We start from the raw sequence: 18635 nt of genomic DNA, 5'->3' as shown, positions 1-18635 counted from the left end.
TTTTCCTACTCCAGCTATTCTGAAACGTTGTGAACAAACTTTCGTGACTTTCTGTAAAGGACAAGAATTGTCACTGTAAGTTCTTTCTTGTTAATTTGTTTCCAAGACGCTGTTTGTGACAAAAATGCAACGGCGAGATAGCAATGCTAAAAAAAACTTGCCTAGATGCACTGTCCCTTCCTGGCGAAAGGGGCTTAACTTCGTGGCCGCCGGCGCGGCCGATGACAAAATGATGCGATGCGACGCCTTGCGGCGGCTATTATTCTGCCAGCGGCTGGGCTGGATTAATGGCGCGGCCTCGCCGCTGCAGACACTTTGTCCCGGCTGCCGCCTAACAAATGAAGCTCGCCTCGTGGCTGGACGGGTGGCCGCACCGCGCCCATCCTCCGGAACGACAAAGTGCGGGCAGAAGCAGCGGCGACGCGACCCTCTCCTCCCCACCCCACCTCGACTAAGGCGATGACTGAACAATGTCCTCATTCCGGGCGAGCGACTGCTGTACAAGCTCCGTAACACACGCTGGAGCGACTCCGCGATCTGTGGCAGCGGTCGGTGAGCCGTAAGACTCGCGGGCGCTTACCAACAATTCGGCACGTTGAACTTGTTCGAAAAGCAACTGACGAAGTATTTATACTGAATAAAATGCCACCAGCAATTTAACTTTTGATTTTAAAAACTACCACCGATTTCGTCCCCCAAGGATATCATCCAGTGGTATATCGCCTGTGCCGAGAGAAAAGTCTGGAGTCGTTCTGTCTTCTCTGGTCGTGGCTATTAAAACAGAAAGAGCATCTAGTGCTGATGTATTATTCAGAATCAATGCTAAAGTTGCGGACCTGCATCCACATGCTGAACAAGGAGGTGCTTACAGCTTCTGCAGCATTCTACACCATCTGGAGAGGAAACGATAGGCACAGAAATGTGTCGTGGCTTAATTCCCGTACAACTAAAAGCAGCAAGAAAAAAAAAATCTGCTTTGTTTAAAGAATTTCAACAAGCTGTCCTCTTTTTTAAATTATTCTGGGAAGTATTCAATCTGCAAAACATGACGTACCGAGGTGAGGTGAGAGGAAAAAAACCATTAAGGAGCGAAAAGAAATCTGCAGAAGGAAAAAAGATGCTTGCAGAGTACCCTGCCAGTCTTGCTCGCTCTAATTCTCCTCTGTATGACCGATCGAACATGGAGCACTCAGACAATCCCAAGAATTACCTGTTGAAACCTATACAAATGAAGATGAACAAATCTCCTGTAAATAACAGCAATATTCCTCAAGGGAACCTTCCCACTTGGGCATATTTAATGCATCGGAAGTTAAACGAAAATTCGAAGCTTTTTAAATAAAACGTTATAAATGTTCTACATCTTTATACTTAATATCTGCACACTTGCAGTCCTATACCGCAAGAGACCTCCGAATTGCAGTGCCTAACGTGGCGATGTGTAGCTTAACTATGTAGGTGCTTGAGGAACAGCGTGTGTAATCGATGTTCGATTTCGAAGACTTCGTCCACACATGAAGCACCCTCTCATTCATCATAGCACACACGGCTCTGCGACATTTTCAACAGTCCGATGCCATGAATTCATTGTCATCGATTATTCTCCGGACAGTTCCGACTTGCCCCCATCGCACTATCATCTGTTTCCTTAAAGTAAAGCACACCTTCAAGGACCTCAATTTGATGGTTATGAAGCGGTGCAAGTAGACCTGAGGTGGTTGCTCCGTATCGTTGGGGAAAATGTGTCCGTCGCCAGGATGACTATGTTGGTAAACAAATACGTAGACATGGAGAATACAGATATATTCTATTAATAACGCTTTAGTTAAAAAGCTTGAGTTTTCATATAAAAATTCGAAGACTTTTTTCAGCACGCCTTCGTGTAAGTATGCTTACATCCGAACTGTTTCCATGTGGTTATAACGTATTTCCATTCGTCAAGGATCGGATCGTACAGTTACGACGATCTGCAAAAATGTGAGAGGCGTTGGCAGACGAACCAGAACCTTCATTTCGTCCCACAGGAGAATACCTCAAAAACCCGCGAGCTGTTTGTGTGTGGTCGATCAATTTTGTTTGTTTCTGATGTGATCTTACAGTCTTCGGCTTATATCGGCTTGAAGGACTGCCCATCAGTCCTTGCACGATCTTTCCATTCTTGGAGCGTCCAATAGTGGTCCCACGCTAACGTCAGTACCCATTAACGCACGGTGAACGGAGGTATATGTGAGAGGCAGTGGCTTCTGAACACCTTAGACAGGACAGCGTTTCCGGTTTCAAGGACATTACGGAGACGACTTTTGTACACGAAGCCTCACACAACTTCTACTCACGTGGATATAGTCACACTGCGATATTGCTAATTTTGGTTATTTTTTAAGCCTGTCGTTGGCGGACAAAATTAGAATGTACCAAAACCTAACAAAAAACTTTATCGTCCTCTTCCTTTTGGAGTTTTAATCAGAATATATTTCAAGCTATTTGTGAGTTATATGCCGCCATTAGAAATTTCGCAGGTGTTTGATGGAATGCTCCACCAGCGATATTGACAAGGTGGTGACAGCTGGCTACTCGCACTTTCTACGAATGGACACCATCCAGCAAGTAATGATGTGAGGCTGCCACTGAAATAAATTCACTTCCTCATACACGTATTGTTCGCGATTAGTGAAGACTTTACACGAATATCCGTTAATAAACGGATGTTCATAAGAAGAGGGGACCGATAACAGGATCCATCTGTTGTGTGTAAATATGTATTTACGCGTGTGTGTGTGTGTGGGGGGGGGGGGGGGGGGGTTGCTGAGGGATATCTATTGCACCTGTGAAAGTCACAGCGTAGGGAAATTCACAGGCGCGCAACCTCTAGTCAGCGACAACACACACATCGACAACACTAAACAAACGAGAAGGGCAAAGGAGACAATGAGTGACACACCTACTAACATTTAAAAAGTGTTCCGTTGATCTTGGTCACCCCAAATAACGTTTTGTCCAGAGGCAAAATAACAAAATAAAAAAAATGATTTCCATTTCATGGCGTGTTGGTACAAAAACCAGAATGAAACATTTGGTGAAAACAACAGTCTTAGTTTCATTGCTTTTTCTATTCAAAACGTGCCTTTCGCCTACTACAAAGCATTTTCAGATTGACCAGTATAGTGTTATATGGTTTTGACGTCACGAATAGGGTACCGGCAAAAATAAATTGCCCTCGTGATATATCGGGTGCCTCTCGTAAGAGAGATGAGGCGCATTTCCTCTGTTGTTTTGGCACATATTTGCAATTTCGTATCTGCTTTGAGTAACTGGAATCAGCCCAAACAAACAGTGCTCATCACATTTTTCATACGACGCCAAGTGTCAACAGAAAGCTTCGATTGGTTTCCCATTACGAGGAGAATTGTTTTTAAACAGGAATTTGACGTGCTCATTTGGTTCGACAGAGCGCACCCAAAGTAATGTAGACCGATGTCCGTTTTATCGATACGTATTAACAGGGACAGTGAAAACATGACAAACAACTATCCAGCAGCGACTCAGTAGTGCTGCACGCGTGGCGGTAGAAGTAAGCGGGGGCCAGCGCAGTGCCGTCACTGCTGGAAGCCGTGTTTGTGTTTTACTGTCGCTCAAATACACATCGATAAAACGGATTCGCCGTAGGCTATTCTAGGGCAGTTCTATCGAAGTGGCACGTAAAATTCCGCTTTACACATCAGTTTGTCTGTAACAGTATGCACCACAGAAAGTCGTTTGAAAGACGTGGTGAGCATTACGTATCTGGGCTGACTCCATCTACACAGCGCAAAAAACCAAATTGCAAATATCTGTTGAAACACAAGAGAAAATGCGCCTGATGATTCTTAGAAGGGAAATCCTGTGTAGTAAAATAGATTGAAACAAATGTGTGCTCATGTCAGAAGCTAAAAGCTTAGCAGTTCGATAACCTTGCATGTGTGTGTATCATAGACCAGTCGATACAAAGCAGGATCTGGCCTGTACACAATCCGTCACGTAGTAAATGCGCTAGAGGCACCGTTCTTCGTTCACCGGACTGCTACACCATCAGTTCCGCAACCAGGAATGTCGGTTTCATCAGATAAAAAAATATCCCAAACAAATGTTCAGCTACCAGGCTGACACTAACCAGAATGCCTGCCTTTCTTACAACTGTCTTCGTTGCGTGTAGATAAACAGCAGTACTCAGCATTTTTGTCTTAAAAGCACCCTACATTCTTATCTGGTAATCCACTTCCTATCCTCAAGATGTGTCCAGAAACGTATCTCAGTTTACCATTCACTTAACCAAGACTATTAAAAAGTTAACACGAAAATGGCTGACCCCTCTGTATTAGTATACAGTGCAGGTACCTGGGTAACGTGACTCATTCACTTAGTGAAGTTGACGGTAAAAAAAAAATTAAAAAAAAGAGGAAACAAGGAAATTGCATACCCATCATTCAGTCAACCCTCTTCCGTGAACGTTTGTGTAACATCAATCTACACCAGTTAATACGAGGTGGAAATGTTCTGCTGGTGTACACTCCACCCTCCGAAGACGATTGACTTAATGACCGGTGTGCATTTTCGTTGTGTTTCCATTTGTTTGGTATCTCAACTCCAGCAAGTGGGCGAGTGAACGTTGCCTCAGAAATATGCACTGAGTCCTACTACATGGAGTCAAAGTAAATTTGCCGTTATGCTTCTATTATCTCCATATCTACGTTAATGCTTCATTGATAACTTTCTGAGCTGGTCTCGAGGTGGAAGAAGCGGATTACCAAGCAAAAAATATGGGGTGTCATTTGACAAACAAGTACTGGTGTTCATATCTTCATAACGAAAATAGCAACAAAGGCAATAGTGTGGTTAATGTCCTTCTGGTAGCTAAACATTATTTGCTCGATACATTTTTTTTCTTTCTGGATACAAATTATTTGGCTTCGTGAGGATAAATGGGACATTCTTTGCTGCTGTGAACACGTTAATGGAACAAGATTCTTATGTTGGATATTATAAATCAGTCACTGTTTAAACACATTCAAATAACGCGCCAGCAAAGAGAATAGTTCGGAAGCCCAATCACGACAGAAACGTATTATCTAATGCCAGCATAATGCCCACATTGAAACTGATGAACGGGAAGTTGTACTAAGAATGATTGCCGGAGTACAAAACAGAACTACATTTAGTGTATCGACATCTACATCCACATGGATACTCCGCAAATCCACTGAAGCGACTGACAGAGGGTTCATCGAAACACCTTCAAAATAGATTAAAACTGTGTGCCCGACCGAGACTCGAACTCGGGACCTTTGCCTTTCGCGGGCAAGTGCTCTACCATCTGAGCTACCGAAGCACGACTCACGCCCGGTACTCACAGCTTTACTTTTGCCAGTATCCGTCTCCTACCTTCCAAACTTTTACAGAAGCTCTCTTGCTCTCCGCTGCAGAGTGAAAATCTCATTCTGGAAACATCCCCCAGGCTGTGGCTAAGCCATGTCTCCGCAATATCCTTTCTTTCAGGAGTGCTAGTTCTGCAAGGTTCGCAGGAGAGCTTCTGTAAAAGTTTGGAAGGTAGGAGACGGATACTGGCAGAAGTAAAGCTGTGAGTACCGGGCGTGAGTCGTGCTTCGGTAGCTCAGATGGTAGAGCACTTGCCCGCGAAAGGCAAAGGTCCCGAGTTCGAGTCTCGGTCGGGCACACAGTTTTAATCTGCCAGGAAGTTTCGTATCAGCGCACACTCCGCTGCAGAGTGAAAATATCATTCTGGATACCTTCAAAATAATTCTCTGTTATTCCAATCTCTAACAGCAAGCGGAAAAAACGAACACATATACAGGGTGTTAGAAAAAGGTACGGCCAAACTTTCAGGAAACATTCCTCACACACAAATAAAAAAAGATGTTATGTGGACATGTGTCCGGAAACGCTTAATTTCCATGTTAGAGCTCATTTTAGTTTCATCAGTATGTACTGTACTCCCTCGATTCACCGCCAGTTGGCCCAATTGAAGGAAGGTAATGTTGACTTCGGTGCTTGTGTTGACATGCGACACTCTGCTCTACAGTACTAGCATCAAGCACATCAGTACGTAGCATCAACAGGTTGGTGTTCATCACGAACGTGGTTTTGCAGTCAGTGCAATGTTTACAAATGCGGGGTTGGCAGATACCCATTTGATGTATGGATTAGCACGGGGCAATAGCCGTGGCGCGGTACGTTTGTATCGAGACAGATTTCCAGAACGAAGGTGTCCCGACAGGGAGACGTTCGAAGCAATTGATCGGCGTCTTAGGGAGCACGGAACATTCCAGCCTATGACTCGCGACTGGGGAAGACCTAGAACGACGAGGACACCTGCAATGGACGAGGCAATTCTTCTTGCAGTTGACGATAACCCTTTTGTCAGCGTCAGAAAAGTTGCTGCTGTACAAGGTAACGTTGACCACGCCACTGTATGGAGAGTGCTACGGGTGAACCAGTTGTTTCCGTACCATGTAGAGCGTGTGCAGGCACTATCAGCAGCTGATTGGCCTCCACGGGTACACTTCTGCGAATGGTTCATCCAACAGTGTGTCAATCCTCATTTCAGCGCAAATGTTCTCTTTACGGATGAGGCTTTATTCCAACGTGATCAAATTGTAAATTTTCACAATCAACATGTCTGGGCTGACGAGAATCCGAACGCAATTGTGCAACCACGTCATCAACACAGATTTTCTGTGAACGTTTGGGCAGGCATTCTTGGTAATGTCTTGATTGGGCCCGACGTTCTTCCAACTACTCTCAATAGAGCACGTTATCATGATTTCGCACGGGATACTCTAGCTGTGCTGAGAGAACATGTGCCTTTACAAGTACGACACAACATGTGGTTCATGCACGATGGAGCTCCTGTACATTTCAGTCGAAGTGTTCGTACGCTTCTAAACAACAGATTCGGTAACTGATGAATTGGTAAAGGCGGAAAAATTCCGTGGCCTCCACGCTCTCCTGACCTCAACCCTCTTGACTTTCATTTATGGGGGCATTTGAAAGCTCTTGTCTACGCAACCCCGGTACCAAATGTAACGACTCTTCGTGCTCGTATTGTGGACGGCTGTGATACAATACGCCATTCTCCAGGGCTGCATGAGCGCATCAGGGATTCCATGCGACGGAGGGTGGATGCTTGTATCTTCACTAACGGAGGACATTTTGAACATTTCCTGTAACAAAGTGTTTGAAGTCACGCTGGTACGTTCTGTTGCAGTGTGTTTCCATTTCATGATTAATGTGATCTGAAGAGAAGTAATAAAAATGAACTCTAACATGGAACGTAAGCGTTTCCGGACGCATGTCCACATAACATATTTTCTTTCTTTGTGTATAAGGAATGTTTCCTGAAAGTTTGGCCGTACCTTTTTGTAACATCCTGTATCTTTCCGTGCGTCCTCTGATTTTCCTTATTTTATTATGATGATCATTTCTCTCTATGTAGGACGGCGTCAACAAAATAGTTCTGATTGAAATTTCGTGAGAAGATTCCGCCGCAATGAAAGACGTCTTTGTTTTAATGATGTCCACCCCAAATCATGTATCATGTCAGTGACACCACCCCCCCCCCCCCCCCCCCACATTCCTCGACAACACAAAACATGTTGCGCTTCTTCGAAATTTCTCGACGTACGCCGTTGATTCTATCTGTTAAGGATCCCAGACCCTGCAGCAGCACTCTAAAAGAGGACGGACAAGCAAATTTTTGGCAGTCTCTTTAGTATATCGGCACCATCCTTTAAGTGTTCTGACAATAAAACGCAGTCTTTCGTTCGCCTTCCTACTATATTTTCTGTGTGTTCTTTCCAATTTAAGTTGTTCGTAATTATTATTATAATGGGATTTAGTTGAATTTCCAGCCTTCAGATTTGGCTATTTACCGTGTAATCGAAATTTAACGGATTCATTTTAGCACTCATGTGGATGACCTCACACTTTTCATTATTTAGGGTCAACTGCCTCTTTTCGCACCATACAGATATCTTTTCTAAATCGTTTTCAATTTGGGAACACCGGAAATCACTTCTGTTTTACTTGATGACTTCCCGTCAAGTACTGCGGGTGTGACGCCTGACAGGAAATCACGAATCTAATAACTTAACTGAGACGATATTCCATAAGCTCGCAATTTCACTACAAGCTCCTTGTGCGGTACAGTGTCAAAATTTTTCGGGAAATATGGACTTACGGAATCAGTTTGAAATCCTTTGTCAATAGCATTCAACACTTCGTGTGAGTAAAGAGCTAATTGTGTTTCACAAGAACGATGCCTTACAAATACTTGTTGAGTGTGTGTTAATACACTGTTCTCTTCGAGGTAATTCATCATGTTCGAACAGAAAATATTTTCCAAAATCAACGTTAATGATATGGGTCTGTAATTTGGTGGATTACTCGTACTGCCTTTCGTGAATATTGTGTTATCTGTGCAACTTTCCAGTCTTTGGGTACGGATCTTTCGTCGTGCGTAAGATTGTATATGATTGTTAAGTATGGTGCTATTGCATCAGTATACTCTGAAAGGAAACCAATTGGTATACAGTCTGGGTGGGAATACTTACTTGTATTAAGTGATTTAAGTTGCTGTACTACTCCGAGAATATCTTCTTGTAAGTTATTCATATTGGCAGCTGATCTTGATTCTAATTCTGGAATATTTACTTCGTCTTCTATGATGAAGGAATTTCGAAACGCTGAGTTTAGTAATTCTGCTTTAACATCACCGTCATCGATAGTATTTCCATTGCTATCACGCAGAGAATGCACTGATCGTGTCTTGCTGTAAGCATACGTTACATACGACCAGAATCTCTTCGGACTTTCTGCCAGCTTTCGAGACAGTTTCGTTGTGGAAACTTTTATAAGCATGTCGCATTGAACTCCGCGCTAAATTTTGAGTTTCTGTAAAAGATCGACAGTCTGGGAGATTTTACGTTCGTTTAAGTTTGGCATGCTTTTTTCGTGTAAACTAGATGGAGAGGCAGAACTACCATATATCAATGGGGGACTTGACACTTTCGGCACCAAGCAAGAGCATGTAAACGAACTGCGGTACAAGTTAGAGGATTAGTTAACTAAACGATCGAGTGATGTGTAAAAGATAGAATGTTTAATGGCGGGAGGGACCCTTCAGGCTGAACTGTGTAATGAAACAACGTAACGGAGGCTATTGCACAACATGGGTATAACAAAGCACGGCGTTACTGATACACATATGCTAAATGCAAAGAGGGTAATGCGTGAATTCCTCGGCGATGATCGTAGGAGAATCGAAAGATCTCTTACAAAATCCCAAGAAATTGTGGTCGTATGTAAGGGCTGTAAATGGTACCAATCATAGGATGGAAGAATGACGTAGGAACCGAAACTGAGTAAGAAACGCTAACCTCCGTTTACAAATGATAATTGAGAAAGAAGGCTTCTGGAATAGTGTACCCGTTTAATTCTCACCACTGCGAAATTGAGTGATACTACCACTAATTTCAGCGACGATGAGAAACCGCTGATATAGATAAGACTAGGCACCCGAGCCTGATGGAAACCCTCTCAGTTTCTATGAATTTGCGGTTGAGTTAAATCCTCTTTTAGTCGTAATTTCCGTAGACCCACCATCAGCGACCTTTCGTAAAATCTTAGGACATATTCTGAATTAAAACATAATGATGTAGGAGGGGCGTTCCGTAAATAATGCAGCACTTTTCTTCCTGAGAGCAGGTTTATCTTATTACCATTACAGCAATCAGGTATGCAGTACACCATTTTATTTAGTACTCTTTGGGCTACAAAACCCTACTTTTCAGCATAATCTCCGTTCGATGCGACGGACTTACGCCACCTCACAGGGAGATCCTGTGTGCTCCCATGGTACCACTCCACTGGTCGACGTAAGTGGCAACATCTAGTTGCACCAGTCACCTCCCCATCATTCACATTCTGCCTCCCGCAGAGTGCAGCCTTCATCGGAGCAAGCAGATGGATTCGCAAGATGCGAGATCCCGGCTGTATGGTGGATGAGGAAAAAAGTGTCAAATGAAGTTTTGTGAGCTCCTCTCGGATGCGCAGACTCTTGTAAGGTCTTGCGTTGTCGTCTAGGAAGATGAGTTCGTTTGTATTTTTGTGGCGAAGAACACGCTGAAGTCCAACATTGCAGAATTCACAGCTATGTGCAGCCGTTTGGCACGCGGGAGATACGAGAAGTTTGCGCGACCTTTTCCCGTTGATGACAGACGCCTCGCCAAACGAGTCACCGTACTTTTGTTCACTGCCAGGTCTCTGTGGACATTCTGCAAGCGCCTGTGAATATCTGCAACGCTGTGGTTTTCCGCCAAACTCAGTGACAACACCCTGTCTGGGATGCATCTCTGTTACGTACGCCAGTTTGAAGGTCACGTATAGCGCCACCACCTAAGAGAACTTCATGAAGCGAGAATATTCCACCATCGACCACACAAATTCTGCATTTTTTCAGCCGAAACTGGCCGAGAAAAAAGTGTGTTATGTTAGTTATTGAACGCCCCTCGTAAGTAACAGCGCCTCCATCCCAGCAATGGTTATGCAGTGCCCAAGTCGTACATTTGCCAGCGACAATTCGAAAGCCCTGCGTCAAGGCTATGTAAAAGCAGTATTTCTGTACTTTCGAACAGCATTTGACTCAGAAACGCATCACCGCTGACTAACGGAAGTGTGATCCTAGGGGACAAAAAGGTTTCAAATGGCTCTAAGCACTATGGGGCTTAACATCTGAGGTCATCAGTCCGCTAGACTTAGAACTACTTAAACCTAACTAACCTAAGGACAGCACACACATCCATGCCCAAGGCAGGATTCGAACCTGCGACCGTAGCAGCCGCGTGGTTCGGGACTGAAGCGCCTAGAACCGCTTGGCCAAAGCGGCCGGACCCTAGGGGACACATAAAGGGAAATTTATGACAGTATGAGGCTTTCTTTTGAAGGAGTCATTGAAAGATGAAGTAACATCAGTCACGCTGTTCATGGTGTATATTAATTAACTTGGCAGAACATATCAATAGTAGCCACAGACTTTTTGCAGATGGCGCTGTTAATTGTAATAAAGTAGCATCTGAAAAAGCTGCGCAGAATATTCACTCAGATCTTGAGAAAGTTTCTATGTCGTGCAGCGATTAGAAATTACTTTAAATGTCCAGAGATATGATACTGTACACTTAACAAAAATTTAAAATATGGTATCCTGTAAGTACAATATCTGTTAGTCATAAGTAGAATAAGTCAACTTATATAAATATCTGTCTATAATAATTTGATATGAAGTGGAATTTACATCTACAGCCACACCACGCAAGTCACCGGATGATGTATAGCAGCTTGTACCACCGCTAGTCATTTCCTTCCCTGTTCCGCTTGCAGATAGAATGAGGGGAAAAACGGTTGTCTGTCTGCCTCCGTAGGAGCCTTCATTTCTCTTTTCTTGTATTCGCGCTCTTCACGTTAAGTGTGGTGGTGGTGGTGGTGGAATTATTCGGTCGTCAGCTGCAAATGCCTGTTTTCTAAACATCGTCAATAGTGTTTCACGAAAAAAAATGTCGTCCTCTCTCCAAGAAGTCCCATTTTTCTTGAAGCAATTACGTAACATTCTCTTGATGATTGAAATTACCGGCTACTAAATTATCCGCACGTCTCTGAATTGTTTCGATGCCTTCCTTTATTCTGACCTGCTGAGGATCCCAAATATCTGAGCAATACTCAAGAACGGGCTGCACTTGCGTTCTATAAGAGTGCTCTTTGGAGTTAAAATAAACTTTGCTAAAATTCTCCCACTAAATCGAAGTCGATGGTGCACCTTCGCTGCTACCGTCGTTAGTGTTTCGTTCCATTTGCAAATTTACTGTTAGACGTTTAACCGACATGACTGTGTCAAACTGCGCACAACTTCTACTGAGTTACAACATTACAGAATTGTTTTTCCTGCTTATCAATTGCAATTTATATTCTTCTGCGTTTAGAGCAAGCTGCTCTAAATTCTATGCCATCCTGTATCGTTCTACAGTCACCGAACTACGATACTGTGCCGTATACAAGAAAGTAATCGGTGAACAGTCTCAGATTGCTGCTCACCCTGTCCGTGTGTGTGTAGAGAACGCTTCGACGATACCAGTACCCCTATCTCTGATGAACACTTGCCGTCGAGGACAACCTACTGGGTTCTGTTACTTACGAAGCCTTCGAGCAGCCACATATCTCGGAATCTGTTCCGCGTGCTCGTACCTTTCCTAACAGTATACAGAGGGGCAAAATGTCAAACGCTCTCCAGTTTTCCATGTACATTCACATCTAGAGAGAGAAATTCCACATAACACGCGTGTCCTTACTTCAATGAGAAAAACAATGTTTCTAACTAGAAATGACAATCAGTAGCTAAAGATACGATACAATGAACGTATCAGATGTTGGAGTAGGAAACTAATCACTACACATTAGTCAAACATTGAAAGTAAGTAGCTATTCCACAAATATGTTGCAAGATACGATATTATCGGAGCAAATAATCCCAACAAATATTTCAAGGCAAAAAACACATCACGGACAGGACTAGCGAAGAACGACAACTGACAGAAGATCAGAGATATAGAAACAACAATACAACGTTAAGGCTTTTGACACTGTACCACACATGTATGCTTATGGAATAGCGTCTCAGTTATGTGGCTGGATTCGTGATTTACTGTCACAGAGGTCACAGTTCGTAGTAACTGACGGAACGTCATCGAGTAAAACAGAAGTGATGTCTGGCGTTCCCCAAGGTGGTGTTATAGACCCTTTGCTGTTCCTTATCTATATAAACGAATTTGGAGACAATCTGAGCAGCCGTCTTCGACTGTTTGGAGATGACACTGTCGTTTATCGACTAATAAAGTCATCGGAAGATCAAAACAACCTGCAAAACGATCTATTAAAGATATCTGAATGGTGCGAAAATTGGCAGTTGACCCTAAAAACGAAAAGTGTGAGGTCATCCTCATGAGTACTAAAAGGAACTCGATAAACTTCGGTTACACGATAAATCAGTCTAATCTAAAAGCCGTAAATTCAACTAAATACCTAGGTGTTACAATTACGAACAACTTAAATTGGAAGGAACACACAGAAAATGTTGCGGGGAAGGCTAACCAAAGACTGCGTTTTTTTGGCAGGACACTTAGAAAATGTAACAGACCTACTAAGGAGACTGCCAACACTACGTTTGTCCGTCCTCTTTTAGAATACTTCTGTGCGGTGTGGGATCCTTACCAGATAGGACTGACGGAGTACATCGAAAAAGTTCAAAGAAAGGCAGCACATTTTGTATTATCACCAAATATGGGAGAGAGTGTCACAGAAAAGAAAGGCATTTTTCGTTGCGACGGAATCTTCTCACAAAATTCCAATCAGCAACTTTCTCCTCCGTAAGGGAAATCAGAGCTCATACCGAAAGATATAGGTGTTCATTCTTTCCGCGCGCTATACGAGGTTGCAATAATAGAGAATTGTGAAGGTGGTTCGATGAACCCTCTGCCAGGTACTTGAATGTGATTTGCAGAGTATCCATGTAGATGTTAAAGCCAGCTAAATATGTGATATAGCTAGAACATAGACACGACGCGGAATTGTTTCTTGTTCGAGGCCCTTGCATTCCGGCGAGTTGCAGACTACCTAAAAATCTCCAAAAGTAAAATCTAGAACCCTAGTTTCTTTCTCAGTATCCTTGGCTCTCCTTACGATGCGCATGTATTGTGTGCGTGAAGAGCAAGGCAGAGTGAAGAGGCAGGTGCGTTGGTAGGGGTGGGTCTCTACTCCGCGACTTGCAAAGGTCGCATCGCAGACGTGGGCGCCCAGGCGATCGTGGTTTGTGTTCCAGATGACGAGGCTGAAATAACGACCTCGAGACCTCGCGGTCTGCAGTGGAGGGTCAACAAAGTGTGCGTATCTGCAGCAGCAAACACTTTTGGAGTATGTCGCCTGTATCTCGGGCAACCAGCGAAATATCCAACTGAAAATTTCATGCTCAGGACACGAACACAGTCAGCATTGCTGCCAGTCCTGCGAAGAAGTACTTCCCGCGTTGTCGTACTGCAGTATAAGAGAAAGAGAATAAAACAACAGTATTTCTTACTATCCTTTTCCCATTTCTCCACCGGGTCGTCATGTTATTTCAGATTTCGCTTTGTTAATGGTGGTGAATGGTCGGGTGCCCTTTCCTTCCCACCGTGTTGGAATTAGTATACTCCATCTACTAGCATCCAGCTCTCTCATGTGTAAGTGTGAGAATGTTTACTAAATGTTTGTAAATCGTGTAACTGAGGCGAGAGCTAGCCAAGTTCCAGCCCTTTTTACTCATCTAGTCGGATGAGCGGAAGCGTCTAAAAAAACATGAAGGCTGGCTGGCACAGCGGCCATCGTCGTTAATTCCTCGGAGGGATTCGATTCTGGCAGTCGCACGCCCACGTGTCTCGGGAGGAAACACTTTAACGCTGTCGGCTGCCAGGTGGGACTTAATAAAATCATCACTGCTGGCTACATACTTGCAGCGAGAGAGTTAGCAGTCGTATTGGTATCTAAAAATTGGTACTTATTTTGCCGTCTCGGTTGCACAGTAATTTTGTGGTATGACTAGTTTCGATAAAAACCGACCACCCTCAGATGTAGTTGCTTAAGCAACCCGCAGTGTCCTTGTAGAACTACATCAGAATACTGTATTCGGGAGTGTAGTTTCTTAAGAATACGACGGGCTGCTTGCGCATCCACATGCATCTCACGATTATATTATTGTGGTCTTCAGTCCTGAGACTGGTTTGATGCAGCTCTCCATGCTAATATATCCTGTGCAAGCTCCACCTACCAGAACCTACTGCAACCTACATCCTTCTGAATATGCTTAGTGTATTCATCTCTTGGTCTCCCTCTATGATTTTTACCCTCCACTCTGCCTTCCAGTTCTAAATTGGTGATCCCTTGATGCCTCAGAACATGTCCTACCAACCGATCCCTTCTTCTAGTCACGTTGTGCCACAAACTCTTCTCCTCAATTCTATTCAGTACCTCCACATTCGTTATGTGATCAACCCATCTAATCTTCAGCATTATTCTGTAGCACCACATTTCGAAAGCTTCGATTCTCTTCTTGTCCAAACTACTTATGGTCCATGTTTCACTTCCATACATGGCTACACTCCATACAAATACTTTCAGAAACGACTTCCTGACACTTAAATCTATACTCGATGTTAACAAATTTCTCTTCTTCAGAAACGCTTTCCTTGCCATTGCCTGTCTCCATTTTATATCCTCTCTACTTCGACCATCATCAGTTATTTTGCTCCCCGAATAGCAAAACTTCGTTACCACTTTAAGTGTCTCATTTCCTAATCTAATTCCCTCAGCATCACCCGATTAAATTCGACTATATTCCATTATCATTGTTTTGCGTTTGTTGATGTTCATCTTATATCCTCCTTTCAAGACACTGTCCATTCCGTTAAACTGCTCTTCCAAGTGCTTTGCTGTCTCTGACAGAATCACAATGTCATCGGCGAACCTCCAAGTTTTTATTTCTTCTCCATGGATTTTAATACCTACTCCAAATTTTTCTTTTGTTTCCTTTAGTGCTTGCTCAATATACAGATTGAATAGCATCGGGGAGAGGCTACAAACCTGTCTCACTCCCTTCCCAACTGGTGCTTCCCTTTCATGTCCCTCGACTCTTATAACTGACATCTGGTTTCTGTACAAATTGTTAATAGCCTTTCGCTCCCTGTATTTTAACCCTGACACTTTAGAATTTGAAAGAGAGTATTCCAGTCAACATTGTCAAAAGCTTTCTCTAAGTCTATAAATGCTAGAAACGTAGGTTTGCCTTTCCTTAATCTTTCTTCTAAGATAAGTCGTAAGGTCAGTATTGCCTCACGTGTTCCAATATTTCTACGGAATCCAAACTGATCTTCCCCGAGGTCGGATTCTACCAGTTTTTCCATTCGTCTGTAAAGAATCCGCGTGAGTATTTTGCAGCTGTGACTTATTAAACTGATAGTTCGGTAATTCGCACATCTGTCAACACCTGCTTTCTTTGGGATTGGAATTATTATATTCTTCTTGAAGTCTGAGGGTATTTGACCTGCCTAATACATCTCGCTCGCCAGATGGTAGAGTTTTGTCAGGACTAGCTCTCCCAAGGCCGTCAGTATTTCTAATGGAATGTTGTCTACTCCCGGGGCCTTGTTTCGACTAATAAGCAGTATTTTGAAGTGTAGTTCCATTTGGACGCAAAGGGTTGCTCCGGGAACAGCATACATCCGAGGATGACCAACTTTGATCGAAACTATTCATACGACAAAGTAAACGTGCAACTGAGAAGTCAAAGTAAACGATATATTTTGAATGAAATTAATTGAGTTGCTCAATAATTATGAAAAACAATTTTTCTTGAGTTTTAGTTAATCGAGAACGTACATGGAACGTATTCGAAGTTGTGAATACGGACAACCATCAGCCGTGTAATGGATTGTCAACGAAAATTTGTGCTGGACCGGGGCTCGAACCCGAATGTCCCGCCTTACGCGAGCTGTCACAACCTCTTTAGCTATCCTTACGCGACTCTCGTCTCTACTCAAACTTTCTCATGTCGTCCATGTGTCACGACTTGCACTCGTACGCATTGTCATTCCCGTACAATGAGAGGACATTGTAATAAATACAATACCCACTGCACGTAAGAAAAAAAAAAAACATTGCATCGTACTTCTTAACAACACAGACAATGCAATATCGTATTTATTTGCCGATACCAAGCAGCGGCTTTCAATTAAAATGTCTTCACCTGTACGGGAATTCTGTAATGTTTACGAGCGCAAGTTGTCACACATGAACGGCTACGTAAGGAAGATTTTGTACGTCCATCCTTTTAGCTGGTCATGGGGACGACGGCCGTTTACTATTGCGAGGAAATAAAACGCCTAAAGCCGTCCTTACGATTTTATTTTGTTGCAACCAGATTCGGCTATTCAACGCGCATCTTCAGGCTGTTAGTTGCTGCGGAAGAGGTTGATACGAACCCTACATGTATCGCATCAGTGGCCATCATAGCTGGATACTCAATCTGTCAGCATTCTAACCATTAACTGCCAACTGAGTTGGTGCAGTTAATGGTTATAGTGCTGGCATCTAAGTTTTCAGATTATCTGCGTATCCAGTAATGCTAGCCACTGACGCGTCAACCCCTTCAGCATCAACTACAGCCTGAAGATGACGCAGTGAAGCACCTAAAGTGGCTGCAACAAAATGAAATCGCAAAGACGTCTGTGGACGTTTTATTTTCTCGCAGTAAGGAAGATTTGACCTGGCCGTGCGACGAGCACGGATAGGGAAAGCGTTCAAGGCGAGCGATTGCGTAAAGCGGGAATTCCGGGTTCGCGTCCCGGTGAAGTACAAATTTTCATTGTCAATTGTACAGATGATGATTGTCCGCATTTGCAACCGCGACTACATTTCATTTCATGTATGTGATGGCGGCTGTAGTCGCCGCAGTGCCTGTTCGTTCGCACAAGGATACATGTTCGAAGGAACATTGCGAGTCCAAAAGAACATTGCATCGTACTTCTCAGCTACACAGACACTGCAATATCGTAATCAAGAACGGTTTTCTTGCTACTTAGGCCGGAGAATAGATGACTGCATCCACAGTGAAAACAATCTCTATAATTGGCTCCACCATTCCTGTTAATTAACGCTGAAACTGTAAGTTTCATTCCTCGCAGTTAGGTGGTATGAATATTTCGACACGGTATAAACCCGTGGAATAACGTGCCACATGGCAGAAGAAGGGCGTAGACGCTAACCTAATGTGAGGAAGAACATACATTGTCTCAGTTTCAAGAGTAGACCTCGCCGTGATGCACAACGCCTCTTTTGTAGCGTCTGCCATTGGAGTTGCCGAAGATATCCACAGCACTCTCGTGCCAACTACTCGAACCTGTGACGAAACACGAAAATCTTCGTCCGATCTTTTTCCCTTCTGTTAATACAGCGTGATAAAAGTCCCAGGCTCATGAACAACACTCAAAAAAATTTCCAAATAACGATTTTTAGGTCACTTCTTCCTTGTTTCAATAGATTGGTTCACATCTTCGAACCACTTTGTAGCCGTTAGTGGTGTATAACCTCAGAAAATATGCCGGACGTGGAATGTGACAAACCCCACAAACGGTTTTCAGGCGAGAGCCACTGCTCTGACCTACTTTCATGTTCAGTGTACGTGCAGACTTGTGTATTTTCAGTTACTGTTTGATGACTCTCCGAAATGACTACCCGTGATTGCAATTCAGTAGCTTCTGTTTAATTTCGCTGTGTCGCCTCAACCCTTAAGGTAATTAGTTATGGTGAACTATCAGTTAACGAGACTCCTTTTCTTTTACTTCCAGTACATATATTTCCCTTATATCTTATAATCGGCGATGTCATAATTGGCTATATAACTAGTTTTATATATGTAACTGACAATATTCTACAGTGATGTTAATCACGAGTTTTAATGCTGGCCCTAGCAGAGTTTAAGAACACCCAGGATACACTTTGCTAGTTCGACT

This window comes from Schistocerca gregaria, chromosome 2 (assembly GCF_023897955.1).
Source record: "Schistocerca gregaria isolate iqSchGreg1 chromosome 2, iqSchGreg1.2, whole genome shotgun sequence".
NCBI lineage: Eukaryota > Metazoa > Arthropoda > Insecta > Orthoptera > Acrididae > Schistocerca > Schistocerca gregaria.
The sequence above is the reverse complement of the archived record's forward strand: the minus strand, read 5'-3'. Positions refer to the sequence as shown.